The sequence below is a fragment of the Hibiscus syriacus genome, unplaced genomic scaffold (assembly GCF_006381635.1).
Source record: "Hibiscus syriacus cultivar Baekdansim isolate YM2019G1 unplaced genomic scaffold, ASM638163v2 tig00021500_pilon, whole genome shotgun sequence".
NCBI lineage: Eukaryota > Viridiplantae > Streptophyta > Magnoliopsida > Malvales > Malvaceae > Hibiscus > Hibiscus syriacus.
Genome location: NW_024062511.1, coordinates 1,614 through 12,676, shown reverse-complemented (window position 1 = coordinate 12,676; position 11,063 = coordinate 1,614). Strand labels below are relative to the sequence as shown.

The 11,063-nt window shown below is 33.1% G+C and overlaps 1 pseudogene; it reads right to left on the bottom strand.

The window, feature by feature from the left end:
* Positions 1-307: 307 nt before the first annotated feature.
* LOC120209980 lies at positions 308-1,452 on the bottom strand (annotated as a pseudogene).
* Positions 1,453-11,063: the final 9,611 nt, after the last annotated feature.

Genomic DNA, 11,063 nt, shown 5'->3' with positions numbered 1-11,063 from the left:
TTTATAAATGTATTCTTTTTTAAAATCCCTTTGAGCATTCAAAATCTTTCATCTAGTTCTTGAGACTATTTTTTCTTTTTCTTCTCTTCTTCAACGTAATTAAAGTGTTAATCAGGGATGGACTCAGGAAGCAGCTGGGGTAACCTCCCCTGAAATTAATTATCATATATTTTTATTGATATTAAAGTGTCCTGAAAATTAGAAATTCGCCTTCCTAACATAAGTTTTTTCCTGATGTTAGTTTCTCTCCACATTTCTAAGGCAGGTTATTGCAGGGAAACAAAAAGAAAGAGCAAGAGTAACATAAGATAGAATTGCACATGCACTACATAATGAACTTGAAAACAAACATAGCCAAACATAAACATAGACAGATGAGAGGTACATAACCATAACAAGGACAGATGGAAAAACCAAACCAACTCAAACCAACTTCATGTGATTCAATCAGAACTGTGTCTGAAGATATTCTACCACTTTCTTATCTAATTTGAAGGCTTTAGCAAGAACATCAGGATTGATAGGCGAGTTAGAGCCGAACACTGCATTAGCAATGGTGATAACACCTGGATTTTGGCTACTAAGACCGGCAAATGCGATGGCATTCGTCTTCCCGACATTGAATTGGAAATGAATGAGACCGACCGGGAAAAAAAACATCCCCAGTCTTCAGAACTTTGGTGAATAAACGATTTTCCGGATTCGATGTCACAAAGCCAACGTAAAGTTCACCCTTCGTCACGACTAGGACCTCGGTGGCCCGAGGGTGTGTGTGAGGAGGGTTTAGGCCACCGTAAGGTGCATAGTCGATTCGAACCAGCGATATGCCAAGTGTGTTAAGTCCTTGTATTTGATCCACATTGACAGGAGTGACTCCTGATCCAACTGCATTCGATGTGTTTCCGGCTTTATTGAGACCTGAAAAGAAGAAATCATCTGCAGTGACAAGCTTTGGGTCCTTGCAGAACTTCCCATTTACAAACACTGCAAACAGCAAACGATGTTTTTATACAAATACTATCAAAAGACAATGTACACGGTTAGTATGATGAAAAAAGAGGTAAACTATGTATTTAGTCACCCATCTATTCCTGCAGTTCCGTTTTAGTCACCAATTTTTACATGACATTACCTTATGGTGACACATCAGTATTACCATTAATTTTTTAATGGTGGGTGACCAAAACATAACATTAGGTAAGATTTTGAAAAAAATAGTTGAATAACTAAAACGGAACAGAAGGAATATAGATGAGTGACTAAATACGTAGTTTACCCGAAAAACATACCAGCATTCTTGTTGCTATTGAGGGCTACGCAAAAGTCCTGGAGAGAGCTAGGGTCTGAGGCTGAGGTGAAAGTGGAAGCCAAAGCTAAGAGGGAAAAAGTTGCAACAAAACTGGTCACTCCTTTCATTTTGGATCACTCTTGTATGTACTTTTAATTGTTTGCTTGATGAAATTTTATTTGGCATACAGTGATTATTTATAGATGAACAGTAATGGTCCTTGTTTTTTTTTTATACTCAATATGGTTTCATGGCTACCTTTTTTATATTTCGGGGATGAATATATAATGCATGGCATCTAATTGGGACTCCATTTGTCCAATAAAGCCCTTCCAAAAGACAAACATGAACAAAATAAACCAATGAAAATAATGCAACATTAGGTAACTAGGACAAATTGAGAACATTAGGCATTAATGGATTTGATCCTTGTTTGTACTAGAAGCAGGAAAATGATTATGCAATTAGGGCACTAAAACAAGTCATGTCGAGTTTGAATATTGTTGAACTCGACTTGAAAATTTTAAAGTTGAGCTCAACTCGACACCGATACTCATGAGCTTAAAATTGCCAGATTCGGCTTGAACTCGAAATAAAATAACTGAACCTTGAAAAAATTTGAACTCGAAATATTTTCAAACTTTACTCGATTAAAGCTCGAACATGAGCCATACAGTGTGTGTGTTATTTTTTTTTAAAAAAAAGCAATATATAAAATTTAATATTATTAATAAGTTAATTTAAAAAATAAAATTTTTAAGGCTTGAGGGTTACTTTTGCCCTTGTAGTAGACTCAATTTATCATTTTCGCTCCTATGATATTTTTGCATCAATTTAGTCCTCGAAGTTGTTTAATTGCATCATTCTATACGGTTGCCCATTTTGACTAATAGAACCGTTAGTATTCTGCGTCTGTGGATGCCAACAATTTCTTCGTCAATCAATATTACTGACGTGGCTTGATGATGACATGACATTTATTAAAATAAATAAATAATAAAATATTTAAAATATTTACTAAACACAATAGTTAAAAAAAATCTCTAATATTTAAAATATTTTATTATTTATTTTTAACAAATACCACATCATCATCAAGTCATGTCATCAATATTAGTTGATGTATAAATTGCTGACGCCCACAGACTCAAAAGACTAACGATTGTGTTAGTCAAAACGGTCAACGATATAGAATGATGCAATTAAACAACTTTGAGGGTTAAATTGATGCGAAAATGCCATATAAGTAAAAATGATAAATTAAGTTTACTAAAGGGTAAAAGTAGCCCTAAGTTAAAATTTAATACATTATTTTTTAAATCAAGTATCAAGTAGCTCGTTTTAACTTGTTAAAAACTGGAATCAAGTATATTTAAATTGAATATTATTTAAATTTTAATCAAATCAAACTCGAATAGTTTACGATATTTCTCGTCTCGTACAACCTATCTGCAATAACAAATTAGCATTTTGCAGCGGCGTTAAGCGTCGGCCATTAATGAGGTGGGAAGAATTTGCCGAACTTTTAGTATTGTAATTAAAAGGAAATAAAGAAGATGAGTTGTTGACAAATTGGTAGGTAATTACGACATTTGGCCATGAATTAATATTGTTGATGAAGCAGTGTGAGACAACATATAATTAAACACAACACTGAACAAAACTAGCGTCAATAGCCGACTGAATATTCCACAATTTTCTACACATTTGGTTAAGGCTTAAACTACAAATAGTTCTTTAAATTATGCTTTTCTCCCTTCAAGTCCTTAAATTATTATATATAATCATTCCAGGCATCTATATTGTTTTTGGTCAAAATATGTATCTAATTCTGTGTGACATTGGCCAAAATAAATTTTTCTAACTGAAAAAATGATAGGATTTTAAATAGTTACATATAATAGTTTTAAGATCTTATTTTAGAAAAGGGTAAATTACATGTTTGGTAATTGAACTTTACTCTCTTTTCTATTTCACTCACTGTACTTTCAATTTTTTCAATTTAATCACTGAACTTTATTCATTGAATTTTTTTGATCACTCCGTACGGTCTTATGACATGGATAAATTAAAACATTTTTTAAACTGTTAAGTTACATATCAGAAAAAGAAAATAAATTAAATAATTTTTTAAACTCTTCTTTTTTTTCATCCAATTACCTTTCTTCTCCAACTCTTCATCATCATATCCATGATAAAGCCACCATTCTTTCCCTGCAACAACAGTTTTCTTCTGCACATAACTTCCCATTTTCCCACTATTCTTCTTTGGCTTGTCACGGTATTTCGATCCAGTAGTATAAACCATTCTTCGAACCTTACTTCCTTTCACAACAATCTATTTCAAAAACCAAACACAAATTTAATTCAACAAATTACAAGAAAATCAAGTTCTGCACAAATCAGTTAAAAATCATGTAAGTGAATAATTTTCCAGGATTTTCATTTTCTTAGTAACCAAACACAAATCCAATATAACAAAATTTAATAATTAAGAAGCATATTTTACCTTTAATAAAGTTGACATTTTCATTGTCAACACTCTCTGCTCCACTCTCAATGGCCAAATTCATTTATTCTTTTTTTTCATTTTTGTCGACACCGTTTTTCGCCCAGACGGAGAAATATCAGTACTGACCTGGGAGTTTTCCTTTGAAAAGAATTTTGAAATGTGAGGAGTCGCCACCAATCATTTAAGGTGCGATTGGGACATCATAAAAACTGGGTGATTTTAATAAAACATTTTATTTTTATCAAAATACCAAGTTTTAAGGTCTGTGAAAATCCAAAAATAAGATTCGAGAGTTGGTTACACGTGGGGAATGATTAGCACCCCACAAGCGCCCAAAAATTGGTACCTAGTTGATTACTCAATATTTAAAATCAGAAATTTTGAGTTCGATCTTTATTTAATTTGAAAATCATTAAGGATACAAAGTTAAAAAGGGTATTCGTTTATTAAGGCCAATAACATTCGCCCCTTAGCATAATTGCGGTACATCATCTATTGTGCCTAATAATCGGACATTGCCTTAATTTCAGAAATCATGATGCAGTTTTGAAAAGGATGTCGACCTATTTCGGGAATCACCAGTAGTCATCCCCTAAGCATACTTGCATGAGATATACCATTAATTCCTTAATAAGTTAACATTGCCTTAGGTTTGAAAATAAAATGCAATCATACAAATTTTTATTCGTCCTAATTAAGCTAAGGGTAAGTTAAAGCTTTTTCTAGCTTAAAGTGTCGAATTATGAAAATTAAAAACCTAAAGGTACAAACCTAGAAATGTAGGTTCTAATATTAACCCTATTTGATTTTTAAACCAATTATTGAATCGAATAACCGAGATGGTCCCTTGAGCATTTAAGCAAGGGCCGACTCTAATTATTCCCTAAATTAAGAGGACTATATTGAAATCTAGCTAAAAGTTGAGGCTCTACTTAACCTATTTAATTATGTCAATCTTAAAGGTGTAATTGAAGTTCGGGGACTAAAAGGTCGAGAATCTAAATACCAAGTTATAAGAAACTAGAAGTTTAAGGATCTAAGTCAATAATTCCTAAAGTTTACAGACTAAATAATAAACCAAAATTCTAAGTTTTGTCTAAATTAACCTATTAAAAAATAACTAAGCCTAAAGTGTCTCTTTTAGAAAATATTGATGATTAATAAATTTTGAAAGGTCGAGCAATCGATTCGAGTAATCGGACATCTTACAATCCAAACTAGGAAAATAAGTTACAAATCAGTTAAAAATCATGTAAGTGAATAATTTTCCAGGATCACTACAGCAAAACTGTTTTGTAGTGGCGTTTTTAGCGGCGTTCGGAGAGTAAACACCACAAAGTTTAAACATATAGTGGCGTTTACAATCCAAATGCCACAAAATGAAACTTTAACGACGTTTCTTTAATAAACGTCGCGATAGAATAGTAATTTGCCGACGTTTTTAGCATAAATGCCGCAATAGGCGTTTTGCCAACAAACGCCGCAATAAAGAGTACTTTAGCGGTGTTTTTAGAAAAATGCCATAATAGGGTTCATCAATAGTGGCATTTGTTATAAAAACGCCGCAAAAACATGTGATATAGTGGCATTTTTTAAAAACGGTGCCAAACGATAAATATATACTCCACCATTTTCTCCTGCCCGATTCCTAAAATCATTTTAACTCTTCTTCCCTAAAAGCTTCTTCTCTGGTACAACAAAGGCCCTCACACGATTCTAAGCGACGTCGTCTTCTGTCTGTCCTGGTGACCAAATTGGCCCTCTCAACGGTGAACTATAACACAATTGCACGATTTGATCCCTTCTCTCACAACTGAACTTTTTCATTTTTCTTTTTGTTGGTATTCTGAAAATTGGGAAAACCCAGAAAACTAACGTATTTGAGAAAAATAATAGCTTTAAATGGGGGTTAGATGTGCAGTAAGAGGATGAGTTTTAAATGGGGGTTAGAAAACCCAGAAAGCTAATGTATTCTGAAAATAGGGGTTAGATGTGTTTGTAAGAGGTTGAGTTTTAAATGGGAATTTTCTTTTAAGGGAATGTTTCTTTTCCTTTGCACTTAAACAACAAACAAGCAGAGTATTAGTTTGTTTTGAGGGAATGTTTCTTTTCCTTTGCAATTAAATGGGAATTTTGTTTTGAGGGAATGCATTTACATATGAATATGTGAGGTATGTGTATCAAGGAGACATGCATTAATAATTGTAATTGTATTGGTTTGTTTATCTAAGAAAGATAAATGACTGTCACAGTTGTCTAGCATATTTTGTCTGAACTTTTCTGGAGCTATGTTTCTGACAGTAGTCGCAGCCTCATTTTGCATATGAAGATGAGCAGAAGTGAACACTCGAACTAGTTTACAAAAATAAATGTCCATGTGGCGTATTTGCTCTGACGATGGATCAAATTATCGTTGGGAGGCTGTCGGTCCGTTCTTGCCGTTGAAACTCGATGATGACCCGAAAGGAACTCCTATTACTCCATACCCTTCCATGGCCGATCTCTTACTTAAAGGTAATAATCTATGAATCTTTCTGCCGCTATATTTTTATTTTGTACTCTCAAATTTCATAGATCGTACACATGTACTATGTTCGAAGCTTATTGAGAACGATGATAGAGGAGTGGATAAATACCCGATATTTAGAACCAAAATGGGGAAATCTGTGGCATTGAAAGAATCTTCAATTGCAAAAGCATTATCTATCCTGGATGAAGACGACATTGCCTCTACTGTTACTCCAAGTAAACGTTTCTCTCTTTTATTATAATTGTTTAATGTTTGATTCAGTTCCTAAGCCACCTCCAATCAAGTTTCATACTTTAGGTGGAAGGTCGTTATATGTTTCAAGTGAAACACTGAACCGCGCAATGAGTCTTCTTGGTGAACCAGAGGTAGGGGATTTATTTGGTGAAATGGATGATAAGTTTCTCGATATACAATTTACACGGAGGAAAAACTTAACGATGCTTCGTAAAACAAGGAAAACAACTTTTTTACTTCCTTTCCCCACGAAGGAGCAATGAAGACTATATTTTAGTGAACAATATTTTTGTTCTTGAAAGTGAAAGAACCTAGACTAAATTATGCTGAACAATGTCAAACTACATCATATTTAATTTTAATGTATGGTTGTTGTTAATTAGATCAAGCTACATGATAGTAAATTTGGTTTATGTAGAGTAGAAATGAAATATGCAAAAACTTTTAATCTTATCTAAAGAAAGGTAATTAGCGGCGTTTGTATAAAAAAACGCCACTATTGATCTGGATTTTTGCGACGTTTGTATCAAAAAACGTCGCAATAATTGTTCATCCATAGTGGCGTTTTCAAACAAACGCCGATATAGAATAGTACGTTAGCGGCGTTTCTATACAAACACCGCAATATGTATATAGTGGTTTTTCTTCAACAAACGCCGCAACATAGTTGAACTATAGAGCCGTTTTCGTACAAAAGCCGCTATAGAGTTGAACAGTTGTGGCATTTTTTAGTAAACGCCACGATAGAGTTACACTATAGAGGCGTTTTCGTACAAACGCCGCTATAGAGTTGGACAGTAGTGGCGTTTTTTAAGTAAACATTGCGATAGAGTTGCACTATAGAGGCATTTTCGTACAAACGCCGCTATACAGTTGGACAGTAGTGGTGTTTTTTAAGTAAACGCCGCGATATATTAGCACTATAGAGGCGTTTTTTACAAACGCCTCAAACTTATATAAAAACCCCAAATTTTATGCTCCCGCTTCATTTTCTATTCTCTGACCAGAACCCTAACACCCCAAAACTCTCCCCATTTCGCCAGTTTCCTCCCTTTCTGACAGTAGTCGAAGCCCACCCATCGACCGCCCTCGCCATCTTTTTTGCACTCTCCGTCGTGGATTGCTCATTGGCCTCCGTCTTGCCATCAGTCCGTTACTTTATCGCCATTAGTGATGCCATTCTTCTCCGGTGAAGGTTCGTCCTTATCGATAGCCTTTGTCCATTGGGTCCTTTTTCCAGAAATTACTCAGGTTCGTTTCTCTTCAACGGTTTCGTCTGTTGCTTGTTTTTAGTTTAGTGTGTATCCAGAAATTCCAGAAATTAGTTTTTATGTTGAGGAAGAGAGCTGACCTTGTTTTACGTGTTCTGCAACACTAACTTATCCAAGTCTTGTGGTCGGAGTTAGAAATTAATATCCATTTTTTGCTTTGATTGGATTACTTGATTACGAACAGCAAATTTAGCGTGGCCTATTATAATCTTTCAAAACCTATTCTTAGAAGAGGACTAAACCTTCAGACATTCAAATCATCTTTTGATACTAGTGATTATTTCGTATATGATGTTGGTTACAACTCTTGGGTCTGAGAGCTATGTGTCTCCGACTTTATATTTCTTCAAGTATCCGTACTCGACACTCATATAAGAAGTATACATGGCTAAATATTAGTTGAGTTTAGGTCATTAGGTGTCGGGAGGTTTAGTACATGGTTTTGGTGGGACTGTTTGGAGGATAGTTTTTGGTGATGATGTGTATTGGGTAGTGATAGGCTTGTTTTGTGTGAGATGAGGGTGGTGGTGGATTAAGGGTTAGGTTCGTTCAAGTGTCAGTGGATTGCTAATGTCTTTGGGGTTAAGGTTTAAGATTATAGATTAAGGGCAGTAAGTGGTTTGTTTTGTTTATGGTTACTATAATGGGGGAAAACCATTTGGCTAGTTGGTGATTCAAGTGTCAACTCCTATTAACAAGAATGTGTATGCATATTCCCTTATTTCATAACTTGCATTGTTAGCCCTTTGCTGCCGCCATATTTGGTCCACAAATCCATAATATTTCATTTCTTTCGAATACAAAATATGGGTGCTTTATAAAATAGAAAATATTTTCACAACTTTATAGGTAAAGAAATCTAGAATCTCTGTTTGGGACTTGATCACTTAGTTTGATCACCCTTGAACAGTTTAGTTAAAGTGTTAATGTACATATTGAGAGTCAGGCAAGCATGCACCTGAATTTACCTATAAATTTTGCATGCCATTATTAAACAAATGTTGAGATCAAATGTATAAAATATGCCCTGGTTTTGATTTACCTATAAAGTTGATGGATTTTTAAGCATGTTTAAAAAAGTGAAATTTGGTATGATTATTAATTTCGATCGATAGTGCATATGCAGTGTCAATACCAAGCTTAGTTATCCATAGATCAAAGTTACTAAACCTAGTTATACTTAATATTAAACCAAGCATCAAAGAGTTTCTTCTTTATGCACATACAGTCAAACAAGCTGGTTGATATTAGTGTGCTAGAAAATTGGAAACAGAAAAAAAATAGAAATAATATCTATATAAATAAGAGATGAACTTTGACGTGATTCTATCTTATCTACTTCTATAGATAAGAAGAACAATAAAAATACTTAGAATAATAGTATGCTTGATGATCTCGGTTATTGATCACCACCTTATCAGTTTTCTCATCAATGTTTCTTAGTATTTATTCTTTTTATTTCGCCAAGCTGGAAGAAAAAAAGAAATGTATAAAAGACTGATTAACAATGATAAATGACTAAGTATAATTATCTTTTGTATCAAGTTTATTATTCATGCAACCTCATGAATATACATGATCAAAATATACATTTCTTAATAATTTAAGTTATTAGAAGATAGTATTTATTCATAATGTTTTAATAATAAAGTATACATTATTCAAACACAAATGTTTTACCTCAAAATCTCTAGGGAGAATAACACTCTCTTTAATTATTAAGACTATTCGATGGTTCCAATGATCAAAATAGTTAACTTTTGCAAGAATTAACACTTTTATTTAAAGGATAATAGGTTTGAATGTCCAAGTTATAAGCATGAGATGAAAAAAACCTAATACATACACAACAAAAGGTACAGTTTTCAGGTATATGATGAACATAGATCTGCTTGATTAAAGCCTTACCATACCTTTACTATTGTATCTTCTTAAATCTTAAGCATAAAAACAGTTGAATATATAACAGATGAGCTTGGAAGAAATGCAGAAAGTAAGCTCATAAAGTAGTTCGAACATGTTATAGCATAAGAAAATGTTAAGTGTATTTGAGCTGTGGTGATTTTCTGGATTAAATGCGTTATTGTAACATTCTGAAGTTCTAACTTTGTGCCAAATTTAAAACTTTAATAAGGAACTTCACTCTTTAATCTTTTTCAATTCAGTGACTAATATATGTCAAATGTTTTAACTTGTCATTTCAAGAAGGTCGTTTTATGTATCACCATTTTCTTCATACTGAAATCCTTTCTTCACTCTGTCTGCCATATCTTCTAACAAATAAATAATAGTGGTTAAGGGGATAGCTACAATTTTTTAATTAAAGCTACCATTTTTAAGCTATAACATCTTAACTTTATCTTCTAGACAACTACCTTCTAAGCACTTTTTTCAAAGTTTGTTTGGATTAGTTGGTCAAAATTTGAATCTAAACATTTATAGTCTTGTCATTCTACTTATCAGGTTCTTTTGCCTCTATAGCTTGGTTGAGTCCTTCGGTTTTCTGTGGAACTGTTTGTGAGGAAACAAAGGTAATGTTGTTTCCGTTTTACTTTTGGGTTTTTGATTTTCTTTATTTCTTGAACCTTTCATGGAACAAAGGTAATGAACTTGGTTTTAAGTTCTTCCTCCCTCTCTTTAAACTTTTTAAGTTCTTCCTTCCTCTCTTAACTATGAAACATGAGTTGTTTAGATCTAAAGGCTTGATTTCGATGAAACATGAGTGAAAGTAAATTACATAGTAACACAAAATTGGAGACAAAAAAACTTGAGGAATGAACAAATCATTAATTGATGAAAATCCTTGTGAATGCAAATATTTACTGTTGTATATATGCACCCTTATAATTTTTATAAAATAACAAATATACACTTGCTCCCATAAATTTTTATAAATTATAGTTTTAATTTAGGAGTGATTAGTTCTAACTATGCAATTATTATTATGCACCAAATCTAATAGTTTAATACCTATTTGTTCATATTTTTAGTTTTATTCTGATAACCTAGTTTATGAAAGCACTAACCTTTAAGCCTATGCAATGTTTAAGTGTAGATTAATAATATAAATAGTGAAATTAAATATAATGCTTATTTTAGGTTCTAACTTTCTCTATAATATTAGCAATTAACATTTGAAATTGAAACTCTAGAAATACGAAATGGATAAGAGTTGGATGGATTTCTAGGGTAAGCGTTGAATATCGAAATGGAGTCGAAAACTTTCTA